The following is a 16,498-nucleotide window of genomic DNA, read 5'->3' as shown; positions in this document are numbered from 1 at the left end:
CGTCCTTTACTTGTGTTTTTGTTATGTTTTGACTATAAATTTTCATAATAAGATATCGAATGTTCTTTCAGATAAAAATGACTTGTCTGGCTTTTAAAGTTGCAATGCATGTGTTGATTGATTGTCTTTTTTCGACGGTTTACAATTGTGATTGTCGAATTATGTCATCTTTTAACTTTCATCTTGTCTGAAATTTTCTTTAAAGCTTTGTGAAAAGAAGTTTCATTTTATGTATCGAAATGTGTAACAAGTAATTGTTTAAATCCCCACCTGGAGGCCTCTGATAAACTGAGTGAGCATAAAATCATCGCTAACGACAAACAAGTTATAGGTTTGTTTTTCAGTATAATTACTAACAAACGTTTTACCGTCGACCACACTGTTATGAATTTAATTCTAAGTGTAAATTAACCCATTTTGGATGAAATTATAGGTTACATGTATGCATAAATTGTATCTGAATGACGTGCATCAATTCAATATGATGGAGACCATATAATAATGTTTTTGTATACCAATCTATAACTTATTACCACGTAGGAAAACATCTCTCACCGGACAAAGAAGGTTATCAGGTTATATTGACTTGGTACATTTTAATAAATCTTTTCAAATTCCTGCAGACGAGGAAGCTGCAATAGTTTTCGCACTTGCGACGTCATTCTGTTCCGCTTTTAAAATTGATTGACATCAATATTAACAACTCCAATATACACATTTAACATGTCGAGCAAATATGGCATTAGCTGTGTGTACATGCGACGGCAGTCTGTTCCCCTTTCATTCATTAGCATCAATATTAACAATTCGCATATAACATGTAAAGAAATCAACCATGCAGGCGAGCAAATGAGACATTCAATAGGTTTATCCATCTAATTAGGACCACCACTAGAATTCCTTTGTCTTAAACTTGTTAAACATGAACAAAATGTCCCTGTTAAGGTTTCATTCTGTAGTTAGTCACCACTTCGGTTCTATCATGTGTATCTTTTATATAGTAGTTTTATAAAATTTACTGTTTGCAAAAGTATGAATTATTCCAAATAATAAGGATATTCTTATACCAGACAAAAAACCTTAGCCGTATTGGTCACAACTTTTTGGAACTTTTGGTCTTCAGTGCTCATCAACTTTGTACTTGTTCTGACTTTCGATTTTTTATCATCTGAGCGACACTAATGTTAGTCTTATGTGGATTAAACACACGTCTGGCGTATTAATGTTTACCCTTTTCCCTCAGTTTTAGTTTGTAACCCAGATTTATTGGGGTTTCATTTCTCAATCGATTTATGAATTTCCAACAGCGGTATATTACTGTTGCCTTTATTTTACACATTGGATATTTAATTATTGAATAGTAAAAACCGCGCCGGGTTGATTTAATTATGTCTTTCCATTTTTCTGTGGAAAGACTGATTTAGTTCTAATTATTGGTTTGTTCTTCTTCCGCGGTTGTTTGGTGATTTTGTAAGATGTCTATTGATTTTTTTGAATATGAAATCGAACAGTTATTGCGACTATGAAACTGACCCTGTTTAACAGAATACTTTTTAGCTCACCTGGCCCGAAGGGCCAAGTGAGCTTTTCTCATCACTTTGCTTCCGGCGTCCGTCGTCGTCGTCCGTCGTCCGTCGTTAGCTTTTACAAAAATCTTCTCCTCTGAAACTACTGGGCAAAATTAAACCAAACTTGGCCACAATCATCATTTGGGTATCTGGCGTGACCCGGTCAACCAACCAAGATGGCCGCCATGGCTAAAAATAGAACATAGGGGTAAAATGTAGATTTTGGCTTATAACTCTGAAACCAAAGCATTTAGAGCAAATCTGACATGGGGGTAAAATTATCTATTAGGTCAAGATCTATCTGCCCTGAAATTTTCAGACAAATCAGACAACCCGTTGTTGGGTTGCTGCCCCCAAATTAGTAATTTTAAGGAAAATTTTGCAGTTTTTGGTTATTATCTTGAATATTATTATGGATAGAGATAAACTGTAAACAGCAATAATGTTCAGCAAAGTCAGATCTACAAAATGTCAATATGACCAAAATTGTCATGTGACCCCTTAAGGTGTTATTGCCCTTTATAGTCAATTTTTAACCATTTTTCAATAATTTTAATATAATTCTTTTTAAAAAAATCTTCTTCTCTGAAACTACTGGGCCAAATTTAACTCAACTTGGCCACAATCATCATTTGGGTTTTTAGTTTAAAAAATGTGTGGTGTGACCCGGCCAACCAACCAAGATGGCCGCCATGGCTAAAAATAGTACATAGGGATGACATGTAGATTTTGGCTTATATCTCTGAAACCAAAGCATTTAGAGCAAATCTGACAAGGGATTAAATTGTTTACCAGATCAAAATCTATCTGCCCTGACTTTTCAGACAAATTAGACAACCCCTTGTTTGGTTTCTGCCCACAAATTAGTAATTCTAAATAAAATTTTGCAGTTTTTGGTTATTATCTTGAATATTAAGGTCAAAGGTCTAGTTCAAATTCTGAATTTTTATTTTGGCTTAATATTGCTTCTTTTTAGAAGTCGTATAAGAAAATATAAGTATAATTGAAAGATAAGTGTAACTCGTAAACCGTAAGTGGTAGAGATCTAGAGTCATTTGATTTGAGGTCTTTAATCCAATCAAAAGTAAATAAAGTCAAGATCACAGGCTCTTAATTTTGATTCTGGCTTATTTTCACTTCTTTTAAAAAATCTTTTAAGATATCAACAACATATTTATCTACATGCGACAAGTCGACATTAATGGAAGTCTTCTCCCCTCTTATATTTATAATTATGCGAAAAGTGATATAACTCATTTACCATATATAATAAAGACCTAGGGTCTTTTGAATAGAGTTCCTAGGATAATGACCTTGAAATTAAGGTCAAGGTCATATGTTATTTAAACGTTCCAGGTTTTGACCTTTTCCTTAACTGTATTTTGGCTTCATTTTGCTTCTTTTCACAACCGTATAAGATTTCGACTAGATACTTTTAAAAACGGATTTTGCCACATGTCGTTACATACATATTTTGGTTAGAACGGTGTGTTGACATTTGATGGAAGTTTTTTTTTTTCTTTTAACGCAATTGTACATGTATGTCAATGCTTTTATATAATTTATTTATGGTAAATTATAAAAGCATTGACAAAAAATTGCGTTTAAAGATGAAAAAAAGATTATTCTTCGCAGTTTGTTTGCATGGTGTACTGTAACCATATTGTTCCAGATTAAGAAGGGTTAAGGCAAGACTAACATTACTCAACAAATAATGTATGGGCCTGTCAGGAGTGTGTGTTTGGTTTTTTGTTCGTTTGAATTCGTTTCGGCACATGCTATCAATCCGGTGCCGAATATTCTGTATACTTTTTTGCGCATTGTTGAAGGTCATACGATAACCTGTTAAGCTTAAATGCACGTTATTTAGACCTTTTATTCATTTGCAATGATACGACATTTGTTTATTTTATATTCCTAAAATATTCTAACCAAAAACAAACATTTCTGTTGAAAGTGGAAAGTGACAATCCTCGGATGAATCCGCTTCTCTTCTTCCGATTAACGTACTGAATCGGCCGAGTTGTGACGAATGCAAAGATGTTCAATCGGCAATCCTCGGGTGAATCCGCTTCTCTCCTTCCGATTAACGTACTGAATCGGCCGAGTTGTGACGAATGCAAAGATGGTCAATCGGCAATCCTCGGGTGAATCCGCTTCTCTTCTTCCGATTAACGTACTGAATCGGCCGAGTTGTGACGAATGCAAAGATGGTCTGAGTGGCATTAACATAATACAGACAAAAGAGAGAATATATAAAGGAGAATTATGGGGTGCTGAAATGTTAAGAATAGAGAATAATGTGCAAAGTAAATGTTAAAAAAAATGAGAAAATGGTCAACAAAAACAAGAATATAGAATTAAGAGACCCCACATTGAGACTTTAAGAAAAGCCTCGATTCTTATTCCAATCACATGTAAAATATGAAAATACTTAAACAACTTCATATAGAACGTATAGCGGAGAAAATATGGATATTCTTGAAAAATATGTAATCGTTTCCGTCGTGGAGTAAGGAGAGGGAAGTGAGAGTAAATGAGGGAATGTTGATATGGGAGTAAATGAGGGAATGTTGATATAGGAGGGAATGTGGAGTAGGAGTTGGAAATGAGCGTTTGTCGGTAGGGAAGTAGGAATTAGAGAATTACTTGTTTTCACCTACGTAATACTTTTAATAAAACTGAGAATTAAAATGGGGAATGAGTCAAAGAGACAACAACCCGACCCAAGAGCGGAAAACAGCTGAAGGCAACCAATGGCCAAGTGAACATAAGTTCATTGCTAAAATCTGCAATGCATATGAGATCATTAGCCATAAGAAATTTAATTGAATCTATTCAAGTAAAACATTTTCAGCAAAATCAAATGCAGCTTACTGTCCTGTTTTTTCAGCGTTCAAATCTTGACCCCAATCAAGTTGAGGAGCATTGAATAAACAAAACAAATATTTGCAGAAATTGTGCTTACTACAGCTAAAGCTATTAAACGATTAGAGGTAGATAAAAACACACTGTTGTTTAAAACTATTAAACATTTTAATAACAGAATTTGAACAGAAAAATTAACGATCAATAATATATTTGCTATAACAGTAAAAAGACTGTATGCCTTCTACGAGTAAGGTTTTAAATTTTCGTGTTCTGTAAATATATACGATAGGATTAATTATAGTTGTAAGCGATGATAAGATAAATATACAATTTCGAAACAGTCTGGACGGCCATATACCTAATGTTCCTCTGAATAGTAAAACTGTCCATGGCACATTCAGCAAGGTGCATACAATACTAATTAACCCAACAGTAATACAAAGTCGAATATCACTTTTACTTATTTCACTCCTTGTAACTGGCTTCATCTGATGCTGATGGCGAATGAGAAAAGTTACCATGATGAGAAAATTGCACAAAGTTCCAAAATGTATAAGCGTAAGTAAAAATGGTATAGCCGGAAATGATCCCTTCGGAATTACTCGACTCAACGAACACTCATGTTCACCACTATCTCTACCATTGAGAGTTTGAATTAAACCTAATGAAACTGCAGAAAATATCCATGAACCTGCCACTGTTGCTATAGCAATAGCTCGTCGGTGGTTTGTAAACAATTTCAAGTTTAAACACACTGTACACACTCTGTCAAGAGAAATAATAAACACATGTACGTTTGATACGAAGTACGCAATTCCGGTAAAGTAAAAACGAACGAAGCATTCCGTGTACGATATATTGACTGTATCTATGTTTGTGTCTATTATTAGGAACCAGAGAAATCCGAACAGCATATCCGTTATGCTCAAACTTAAAAGAACATGGATAGTTTTCGTTTCGGTCCTTTTAAAAAATGAAACTATCATGATGATTGCAGACGGAATGTTTATCAATATTACAACTGTACCAAGGAAATATAAAAATCCAACTAGAGCTAAAGAATAACTGCTGCCTCTTGAAAATGTCAAGACAGATCCATTGGACGTTACATTCAACATCTTCTTTGAATATGTTTGCTGGTTTCACTTTACCATAAAAAGAATACATTTATATTCACTATATGGTCAGTTATTGATGACATGGTTATTGGTAATAATAATTGATCATTATAATTGGAAAGGTTAATTAATTGGTGTATAAAACATGTTGTATTGGAACGTCGTGCCAGGGAAAGTGATAATAGATTTACAATGACAGCACAAAATAAAACAATTTACAAGATAAACGATTGTTTTTTACAAACACTGGTTGAACATAATATGCTGACTCTTACAATGACATCAGAATTGTTATCAATTAGCACAAAGTAAAACAATTTAGAAGATAAACTATTGTTTTTACAAACACAGGTAGAACTTCTACTGACTGGAATAAGATTGATCAGAACAATTCTAATGACTTTGTTCTTGTTAACCTAATATAAATCATAATAATTAACTCTGGGAAAATGACTTTTCCAGTTTTTGGTAATATTTAAAATTCGCCGAATAAACTTCTTGTATTAACGAAGAACTGTGGTTTATATGTCCATTCATTTCAAAAAAATTAATATAAAGCATAATTGTAGAATATACACCATCAAGACAGCAATATAAACACATCTACATATAAATATACACCATCAAGACAGCAATATAAACACATCTACATATAAATATACTCCATCAAGACAGCAATATAAACACATCTACATATAAATATACACCATCAAGACAGCAATATAAACACATCTACATATAAATATACACCATCAAGACAGCAATATAAACACATCTACATATAAATATACTCCATCAAGACAGCAATATAAACACATCTACATATAAATATACTCCATCAAGACAGCAATATAAACACATCTACATATAAATATACTCCATCAAGACAGCAATATAAACACATCTACATATAAATATACTCCATCAAGACAGCAATATAAACACATCTACATATAAATATACTCCATCAAGACAGCAATATAAACACATCTACATATAAATATACTCCATCAAGACAGCAATATAAACACATCTACATATAAATATACTCCATCAAGACAGCAATATAAACACATCCATCAAGACAGCAATATAAACACATCTACATATAAATATACTCCATCAAGACAGCAATATAAACACATCTACATATAAATATACTCCATCAAGACAGCAATATAAACACATCTACATATAAATATACTCCATCAAGACAGCAATATAAACACATCTACATATAAATATACTCCATCAAGACAGCAATATAAACACATCTACATATAAATATACTCCATCAAGACAGCAATATAAACACATCTACATATAAATATACACCATCAAGACAGCAATATAAACACATCTACATATAAATATACACCATCAAGACAGCAATATAAACACATCTACATATAAATATACTCCATCAAGACAGCAATATAAACACATCTACATATAAATATACTCCATCAAGACAGCAATATAAACACATCTACATATAAATATACACCATCAAGACAGCAATTTAAACACATCTACATATAAATATACACCATCAAGACAGCAATATAAACACATCTACATATAAATATACTCCATCAAGACAACACATCTACATATAAATATACTCCATCAAGACAGCAATATAAACACATCTACATATAAATATACACCATCAAGACAGCAATATAAACACATCTACATATAAATATACACCATCAAGACAGCAATATAAACACATCTACATATAAATATACTCCATCAAGACAGCAATATAAACACATCTACATATAAATATACACCATCAAGACAGCAATATAAACACATCTACATATAAATATACACCATCAAGACAGCAATATAAACACATCTACATATAAATATACTCCATCAAGACAGCAATATAAACACATCTACATATAAATATACTCCATCAAGACAGCAATATAAACACATCTACATATAAATATACACCATCAAGACAGCAATATAAACACATCTACATATAAATATACACCATCAAGACAGCAATATAAACACATCTACATATAAATATACTCCATCAAGACAGCAATATAAACACATCTACATATAAATATACGTTTTAAACACTGGAGAAAATAGAGACAGAATAAACCAAGATGCCGTTCTAAACTCATAAGTGGAAGCTACATGACAACGCCATGGCAAACATCGGAATGACGACAATACCAACAAGATTACAAAACACATAGAAATCTTAAGATTGGTTGACAAGAACCAAAACAAAAACCAGGGGAATGAACTCGAGTTTCACGGAAAGGTACGCGAATGTGGCACCCAACGTGTTGCTCATTCAAGAACAAATCATGTTATAAGTTTCACTCAGAGAAGTTGCAATACAGTATAAATGTCTAGTCCTTAATTGGTCTAATAGTATAGAGCTGGTGAATAAATAACATAGGGTTATCATGTCATGTTAGAGAACTGATGAGCACCTTTTTTTTAGTATTTGCACTCAGAGGAACATTCAACAACTGTCATATTCCTGACTTGGTACAGGCATTTTCAAATGTAGAAATTAGTGGATTGAACCTGGTTATATAGCGCTAAACCTCTCACTTGTACGACAGCCTCACCAAATTCCGTAATATTTACAACGATGCGGGAACAAAACAGACAAAATAAATAATACAATACTGATGATTATAATGATTCTTGAAAAACTCAAAGATTTTCTTTTTTCAATTTTTAGAATTCTTTACTCCGTGTACTTCGTGTTACAATCAACTTTTGAATATAATACTTCAGATTATTACTTTATAAATTATATACCTGTAACAGTCGAACACCATTTTCATGAAAATAGTACACATTTAGATTTCACATTATCTTGATTATTACCACAATGAAATAACAAATACACATTTATTTACAATTGTGACAATATGTAATGATTTCGTTTTTGTTTTTAAAGTTTTAACAACTTTTGTTCAAGTCATATATATATAATTATCAAACTCGATAAAGATACTTGTCTAGTTAGTACTTGATATCGGCATTCCGACCTCTTTGTGCAGCAACTTAAATGTATTCAATAAGATATTCAGGGTAGTACTGACTGTCATGGTAAACACAGTAAGTAAATGGGTTCTGCTCATTATCGACACAACTGTCAAATAAAGGACCTCCTGGAAACTGTTGTGGAGGTCTCGTATAGTCAAACTTTCCTTTACATGTTTTTCCCGCCAATACTTTACACAAAAACATGAATTTATGACCTGCGTCGTCTGGTTGCGCATAGGAGTCGGATTTTGATGCGTCTTTAGCAAAATATATTCCTTTCCCTAACATAGTTCCAGTACGACCTCCTGCTAGACGAGGGTCTAAATTTTGTTCTGTAATTACCTCCAGACTGTCTGGGGTTGTGCCATGAAACAAACTGAGCTCATTACAGCAGCCCTTACCATAATCATATTCCAATTTTCTTTTTCTCCTGTAAGATTAAAATAAGTCCTAATTTACATATGCAGATAATAAAGCTTTAAACATGCATTGTACAATCTTTGTTTCTGAACTTATTATTGATGAAATCTTTGACATACATTTGTATCATCAATATAATATTTATCAGATAGATTTACATTTACCCACAACTCTGTGTCTTCATGAAAACTCTTGAAAGCAGTGGGAAATCTGATTGCTTGACAAAATTGCAATTTTAATAAAAATTAAAAAAAATGCACGGTTCTTGCTTTTTACCGCCAGCACATTGTATTCTTATTGGTTTTGTTACATTTACATATGTACTTAATTGAAAAGACATTACGTAAAATGCTGGAATACAGTTGAGATAGAAAAAAATATTTATAGATCTCTGTACCAAATAATTATTGAAACTGCAAAATTAACTCACAAAAAATAATTTTCCCAGAAGAAGACATTCTGAAGTCTGTGGATTGATATTATGTTGGCGTGTGTGACAGATTTCTCGAACTTCATTTGAACATTTTCCCATTCCATTTTTATAAATCCTTCCTCATTCTGATCAATGTTGACCATCATATTATTTTCTCCTTCCATATCAGTCCAGTGTGGAGGCGTTGGTAGTCTGTCTGCTGTTTTTGCAGCCATGTGAGCTGATGATGACACACACAAAAAAAAATTGTAAACCTTTTTTTATTACTAAATTACTAAATTAATATGTTGTCATATATTACTATTAGTACTTTGCGAAATGAGATAGGTGTTTCATACATTGTTTTATATCAACCTCATCATGAACGTAGAGTTAGAGATTATGCAGAATCTAAAATCAGAATTTCAAGATCAATAACAATTAACAGACATTTAAATAATCAATTCGTTATGCATAGTTAGGATAAATCTTACGGTGCCCGTTATTTCAAAATTTGCACGAACAAAAGCTCTGTTCTAATGCATGATATTCCAAGTTGTATCAAACAAATAAACTATCGTCCGTAACAGCAAATTCAAAGTTTTGAAAACGGGGGACACGGAGAAGAACGAACAGTTTTCTCTAAATTAGAGGCTCTCAAGAGCCTGTATCGCTCACCTGACTCTACTTGGGTTTTTGAAATCATATAAAAAAAGATAAAATTTGGCTACAAAGTAACAACACTTGGTCAGTACCTCATAAGGAACATTCATGCTATGTTTGGTTTCATTCCATTAAGTGGTTCTCTTAAAGAAGACTTTTGTATGATAATCCCATTGGGTTCTATGTTAAATAAGTCCCTTCGCTGGCGGCCATCTTGGACGATGGATCGGCTACAAAGTAATAACACTTGGTCAACACCTCATAAGGGACATTCATACTATGTTTGGTTTCATTCCATTCAGTGGTTGTCTAAAAGAAGTCATTTGTATGAATTTCCCATAGGGTCCTATGTTTAACTAAGTCCCCCGTTGGAGGCCATCTTGGATGATGAATCGGCTACAAAGTAACACCACTTGGTCAGCACCTCATAAGGAACATTCATGCCATGTTTGGTTTCATTCCATTCAGTGGTTCTCTAGAAGAAGTTCAAATGTAAAAAGTTAACGCCGACGACGGACGACAAGTGATGAGAAAAGATCACTTGTCCCTTTGCGTTTTTTAACCTATTTTGAATCATACTCCAGAGTAGTTTCATATACCAGTACCCCTTATATTCAATCAGATTGCATCTTACCTACATTTGATATAAGTAAAAGTACATGACACATGTAACGTAAGAGAGACCGAATTATTCAAGTCTTACCTCTTACGTTTGACACATGTGACGTCACAGGTAATGGCGCTGGTATCGTGTGTGGGATGGTTCCTGAAGGAAATGTACTACTTGGAATAAAGCTAAAATAAAAAGGCTTACAACTGTTAACATTGTGCTAATGTTATTGAGTTCACCGTGTGTGAAATTAAAATGAGAGTATAATTTGACTGTAAGAGGGGGAAAATGTTTGAGTAAGTGATGCATGTCAACATGAAGACAAGTGTCTGTCTTACTGTTATTCCAAATCTTTGATGAGATGCTTGCTTTCAACAGATTAAAATATAGGAACATTGTGTGTTTATTTCACGTATCTTTGTGCATGTTCTTATTGAATTATGTATACAGAGGTAATATACTACTGTTGCTTTTCTTTATCTACTAATGGATTTTTTGATGTTTTCTTTATAATCCTACTTATGGATTTTGTATGTCTTTCTTTTAAATTAACAATCCTACTGTTGGATTTGAAAAGATTAAAATTTCTTAACAATAAATTTGATTTTACTTGATATCTTTCGTACCACTTAAAAACAATGACAATGAAAAGAAAATAAATTACGGTTACCTTAATTTTGTTGGAATTTGTGTGAATGTTGACGGCGATGGAGCTGTGAAACCTTTCCCGCCCTTTCCTTTCATTATGACTGTAGACGTTTGTCTTCCTATTTTGGTGGCTAATTGTTTTCTTGGAGCTTTTCCGCCGGTGGATATCCGCGCTGTCTGTTTAGTACGTCCCATCTTTGATATTGTGCTAAAATCCGTCCAAAAAGAAATTAAATAATCTAAAATATAAAGATTGAAATAATTCAACTTAGAAGTATACAATTTCTAGTTCTCAAAACGAAAAAAAATATCATGCTAAATATTCATTCGAGAGCTTTTGGCCTTTGTTAGTCTTGTATGATTTTTAATTTTAGTTTCTTAAATATATTTCGCAGTTTAGTATGACTTCCATTATCACTGAACTAGTATACATTTTTGTTTCCGGGCCAGCTGAATCATGTCTCCGGGTGCGGGAATTTCTCGGTATTTCTCGCTGCATTAAAGACCCATTGGTGGTCTTTGGTCTGGTTGTTGTCTCTTTGACACATTCCCAATTTCACTTTCAAACTTATAATTGATATTATTTTTATATTGTTATACATTGTAATCTTGTATTTGAACCGCAACGATACTTTTTTTGTGGTAGAGGGTATTAAGGCCACAGGCACTCGTCTCAGAAAAAACCCTTCACATATACCTTTATATAACATTTTTGTTTCTGAGACGAGTGTCTGTGATTGATTGAGGCATATTGATTTCTATCCAGACCACATGTGTGTTGGGTATGGACCGGTCCATTCGTTTCAGATTTATCGGTGTTTTTGTAGTTAGTTTTAATTTTTTCAATATTTCAACATATTTACATCCTACGTTTCTGTCTTTTACAAATAAGAGTCAGATATTACAATAGCAGCCGTTATCCCTATTTTGAGTATTTTCCTATTTCAAGTTCCAGTATCATGAGTATTAAGAACCGTGAAGTACTTGTTAGGTAAGGTATATACTACTCCCCTTTCGAAGTAACCTAGTCCTACAGACATATAATTGGTTATCTGTCGGACTAGTCTACTATTAAAGGAGGGCAGTTTACCTAACCTAACAATGACTCCACGGTTTAGCTAGCAAGCAATTAAGCTAACCAAAGATATTACCTTTGCCAATAATTCATTGAAATCAGCTGTATTCTTAAGAAATAAATTTCAGTTTTAAGAAATAAGTTTCAGTATTAAGAAATAAGTTTCAGTATTAAGAAATAAGCTTCAGTATTAAGAAATAACTTTAAATATCAAGAAATAAGTTTTAGAATTGAGAAATAAGTTTCAATGTAAAGAAAGAAGTTTCAGTATTAAGAAATGCAAATGTAAGTTTCAGTTTCAGAATTGAGAAATAAACTTCAGTTTTTATTTTATTAAGAAATTTAAATTGGCATACAAAATTAAACACTGGAATTAAGCCATTAAGGAGATGGTCCATGGCCTAAACGCCCTTGTCCGATACCACATTTGTTCTCGTTATAGTAGTCTCAATGAATATGCGTGTAATCTATAATAGTCCCAGGTGTAATATGTGTTACTGACTGAATGCAAATCAGTTCCTTTACTTTCAAACATATAATTACTAGGTGCTGGGTTTTAAAACCATTTATTTTCAAGTCAAAAAAGTTTTTAAAAAATTAAAATGATAGAAATTACCTTTTATTATGTTAGAAGTCCAGATATCATGTGACGCATTAACTTCATATCAAGATATAATATATTTCCTTGGTTGTCACAACCAGTTGGTCACCGTATTTCCATTGGCTAATTTTGAGGATCATATATGATGTCGTTGGTGCATTATGGGTGTTCAACCGTCAATTAACATTTCACAATATGGTGAAATGACAGCCAATATACAATGGTGTTCAACGGTTTGATTAAACAATGATATGTTTCACAAAATCAATGATATTTGCTATTTTTAGATATGACCGACCGGGTTTTAAATATATTGTGTTGCTTAATTTAGTCTTTACGTGATGTTTTATTTATTTATATAAAACTAATCGTCACAGGGGCGGATCCAGCTATTTAAAAAAAAGGGAGGTCCCAACCCAGGATAAAGGGGTGCCAATTATATGTTCCCATTCAAATGCATTGATCGTCCAAAAAAATGTATGGGGGTCCGACCCCCGAACCCTCCCCCTGGACCCACCACTGCGTCATTGCTAATAGTCAATAGATGTAATCCAGGCAAATAATGCTGATTCAGCGACTTTTCAAATGTTAAATATAAAACAATTAATTTGATCAAAACAACATGCGCATGACGTAGTTATTTGTAGTCTCAATGGAACTGTTTACAACCTAGTTCATGATTGTTCTTAAAAGTTGGGTCAAATTGATTCTTTCTTGATTCAGTGAATCGTTTGATTGTTACGAATTTGTATGGATAAGAATAGGTACAAAATTGATGGCATGATATCACTTGTATTGCAATCATCATTTGTGATCTACATTAACACGGCCGACACTCGGCTAACCGAGAGATTGGTCGGTTAATCTATATTGAGTATGCGGCTATATCGGCGGTTGGTCTGTTAATCGGGTTGGCTAAAGTCTGTTAATCAGGTGTTATCGAGAAAATCATTGAAAACTCAGCATGTTTCATTGTATAACCTTTTAAATATATGTTTATCATAAAAAATATTTATGTCTAACAAAAATATTCAATGTACTGAATCCAGTGGTGTAATTATTATTTTTCTAGCTTCTATGTACGACCTATAAAATGAAAAGGCAAGTTACTCATCAATAAATTTATACACATTTTACACACACAAAATGTACACAAAATGACACCTGTGTTGAATTTACTTGCATGCAATATTTTGAACATCGAAAAAAGACAGGCATTATGTGTGTTAACCAAATTGATATCATTGTGTGAAAAATCTACACGAAAATCCGTATTTTGGTGACATAAATCAATCTTTTTTTAAAACCTGGTCTGTTAATGGGTCGGATGTATAAAACCCGGTCTGTTAATTGGTCTGTTAAGAGTTATGAATGACAATAAAAGTATAATTTTATTACTATATAGTGTGTTAATTTGGTAGGCTCAAGACGAGCGGTTAAAATATACGGAAACAACACTTGAGCAATGGAACATAAACTATATACGGAAACAAAACATGAGCAATGGAATATAAAATATACGGAAACAAAACACATGAACAATTAACAATTTAGGCAATGAATATTGAAAATTGATAAAAGTGGTTTCAAAAAGTGTTAAATTAGAGTAAAATTAATTTTATCCGAGAATGGTCGCATATATTGTGTGGATTCTGTTTTATTGTCATGAATGACACCAATTTGTCATCTACATTGGTGACCAGTATATAAATCAGAGATTAACGTCGTAATGTAACTAAACATCAGTAAGTAAAATATATTGGGATGCCTAAATATATAGAATAGAGAAAGAATAATTAATGAGTAAGATAAATAAAATGTATAGAAAAGTAACATAACAATTTAAAGAATACAGAAATAATCAACACCCCAATCCGGACCCTCATGGTATACACGAGAATCTGGATGGAGATACAGAATATAAATAAAAGATAAGGACAGTAGAGAGTGATGCATTGCTAAAAAAGAGAGAAAAAAAACAATAATTGTTTAAGAATAAAGACATGAAACCACCCTGGGTGTTGAAACAGTAACGGATTGCGATGTACTCATATTGGTAACAAATGCTTGAAGTTTACATGTGGACACTGACTGCAGTTCTCCACTGCACATATGTTGAAAAGGAACTAAACGGAATAACATGAATTTAAACTTAATACAACCAAATGTAGCTGCATTCGCTCCTTTCCATTTACTTCTTTAGAATGATTTATAAACAACAGATGATTAAGTAATAGAAGAAAAGAACCAATTGGATGATACTGACGAATTTGGGTTAAACGTCCAGTGACAAATATCATGTGCATATGAGAACGACAACACGTTATAAGTACCCTGTGTTGTATTAGAAAGACAAGTTCAGTCGGATTTGAGAACATGCTACTTTTTGCAGACACAAAAATTAAGGCTGATTGAAATCGTTAATAATAAATTCATGCATATTCCAGCGGCCAACCCAGATCACGCTATATTGACGTGACACACTCTTCAATAAAATGCAAAGAAAGTCAAAACAAAAATGCGTTTACTGGAAGGATAGTGCTGCACCGTGTTATCATTTTTTTTTACTCAAGAATCTCTCATTCTTAACTTTTTCAATGAGAAAATATAAAGGTAGCAAAACTATTTTCGTGGCTAAATAACTCTTAACTGACACAATTTCAATTGTCCAACCCATTAACAGACTTTATAACCCATAATTTTCACTAAAACCTGGTATTACTCACGTTATATTACAATTATGAAATATTTACTAATGTCAATTTCTATGCAAGAACCAAAGTAGTAGTTTGTGTCTTTTAAATGATATCTAAAATTGTTTGTTTCGCCTTTTATCAAATAAATTGCTATGCGTGTAGTCATAAATACTACATACTTGCGCGACGCCTTTTACTTTTACTGAAAACTGCGTAGACTATGAAATGTTTTTAAAGGTGGAAAATGTTCTATGATAGATATCATTTTGTCAGACACTTTTCTTTTTTTGATTTGATTCTTATAATATGCCAAAAATCTGTATATTTGATAGAAATTAACATTAAATTGTGCGTTTTACTCTTAACAGACGTATAGCCAACCCGATTAACAGACCAATCTCCCATATAGCCGCATACTCAATATAGATTAACCGACCAATCTCTCGGTTAGCCGAGTGTCGGCCGTGATTAAATCAATTTTGATTTTGTATGTTAAAGATTTAATTTATGGTTGTTAAATAATCTGTATAATCCCATATATCAACATGATCAATATATACACTATCAGGTAAAGTCAAACAGCTAAATATAGAACACCTGATATTTTATTTTTAATATTGACGTGTTACCAGATTTGATGCTCAATCTTTGAACACCAGCCAAGAATTTGAACAGTTACCAGTTTGGTTGTTATGTCAACATGTTGTAAAATGTCTGATAGTTGCATGTCATGATTAATTTTTAAGTACAAAGAATGAACTCTCCAATGTAAAT

At 32.8% G+C, this 16,498-nt stretch overlaps 1 long non-coding RNA gene across 1 annotated transcript; it reads right to left on the bottom strand.

Annotated features, from left to right (window-relative positions):
* Window positions 1-8,233: 8,233 nt before the first annotated feature.
* LOC143055842 (uncharacterized) lies at window positions 8,234-13,302 on the bottom strand. The gene is made up of 5 exons (XR_012972147.1): window positions 13,044-13,302; window positions 11,375-11,591; window positions 10,798-10,889; window positions 9,450-9,672; window positions 8,234-9,029 (listed from the first exon to the last, which is right to left on the bottom strand). It is a non-coding gene; the product is annotated as an uncharacterized LOC143055842 (long non-coding RNA).
* Window positions 13,303-16,498: the final 3,196 nt, after the last annotated feature.

The sequence above is a fragment of the Mytilus galloprovincialis genome, chromosome 13, assembly GCF_965363235.1.
Source record: "Mytilus galloprovincialis chromosome 13, xbMytGall1.hap1.1, whole genome shotgun sequence".
Lineage (NCBI taxonomy): Eukaryota > Metazoa > Mollusca > Bivalvia > Mytilida > Mytilidae > Mytilus > Mytilus galloprovincialis.
This window is presented reverse-complemented; position numbering and strand designations above follow the sequence as displayed.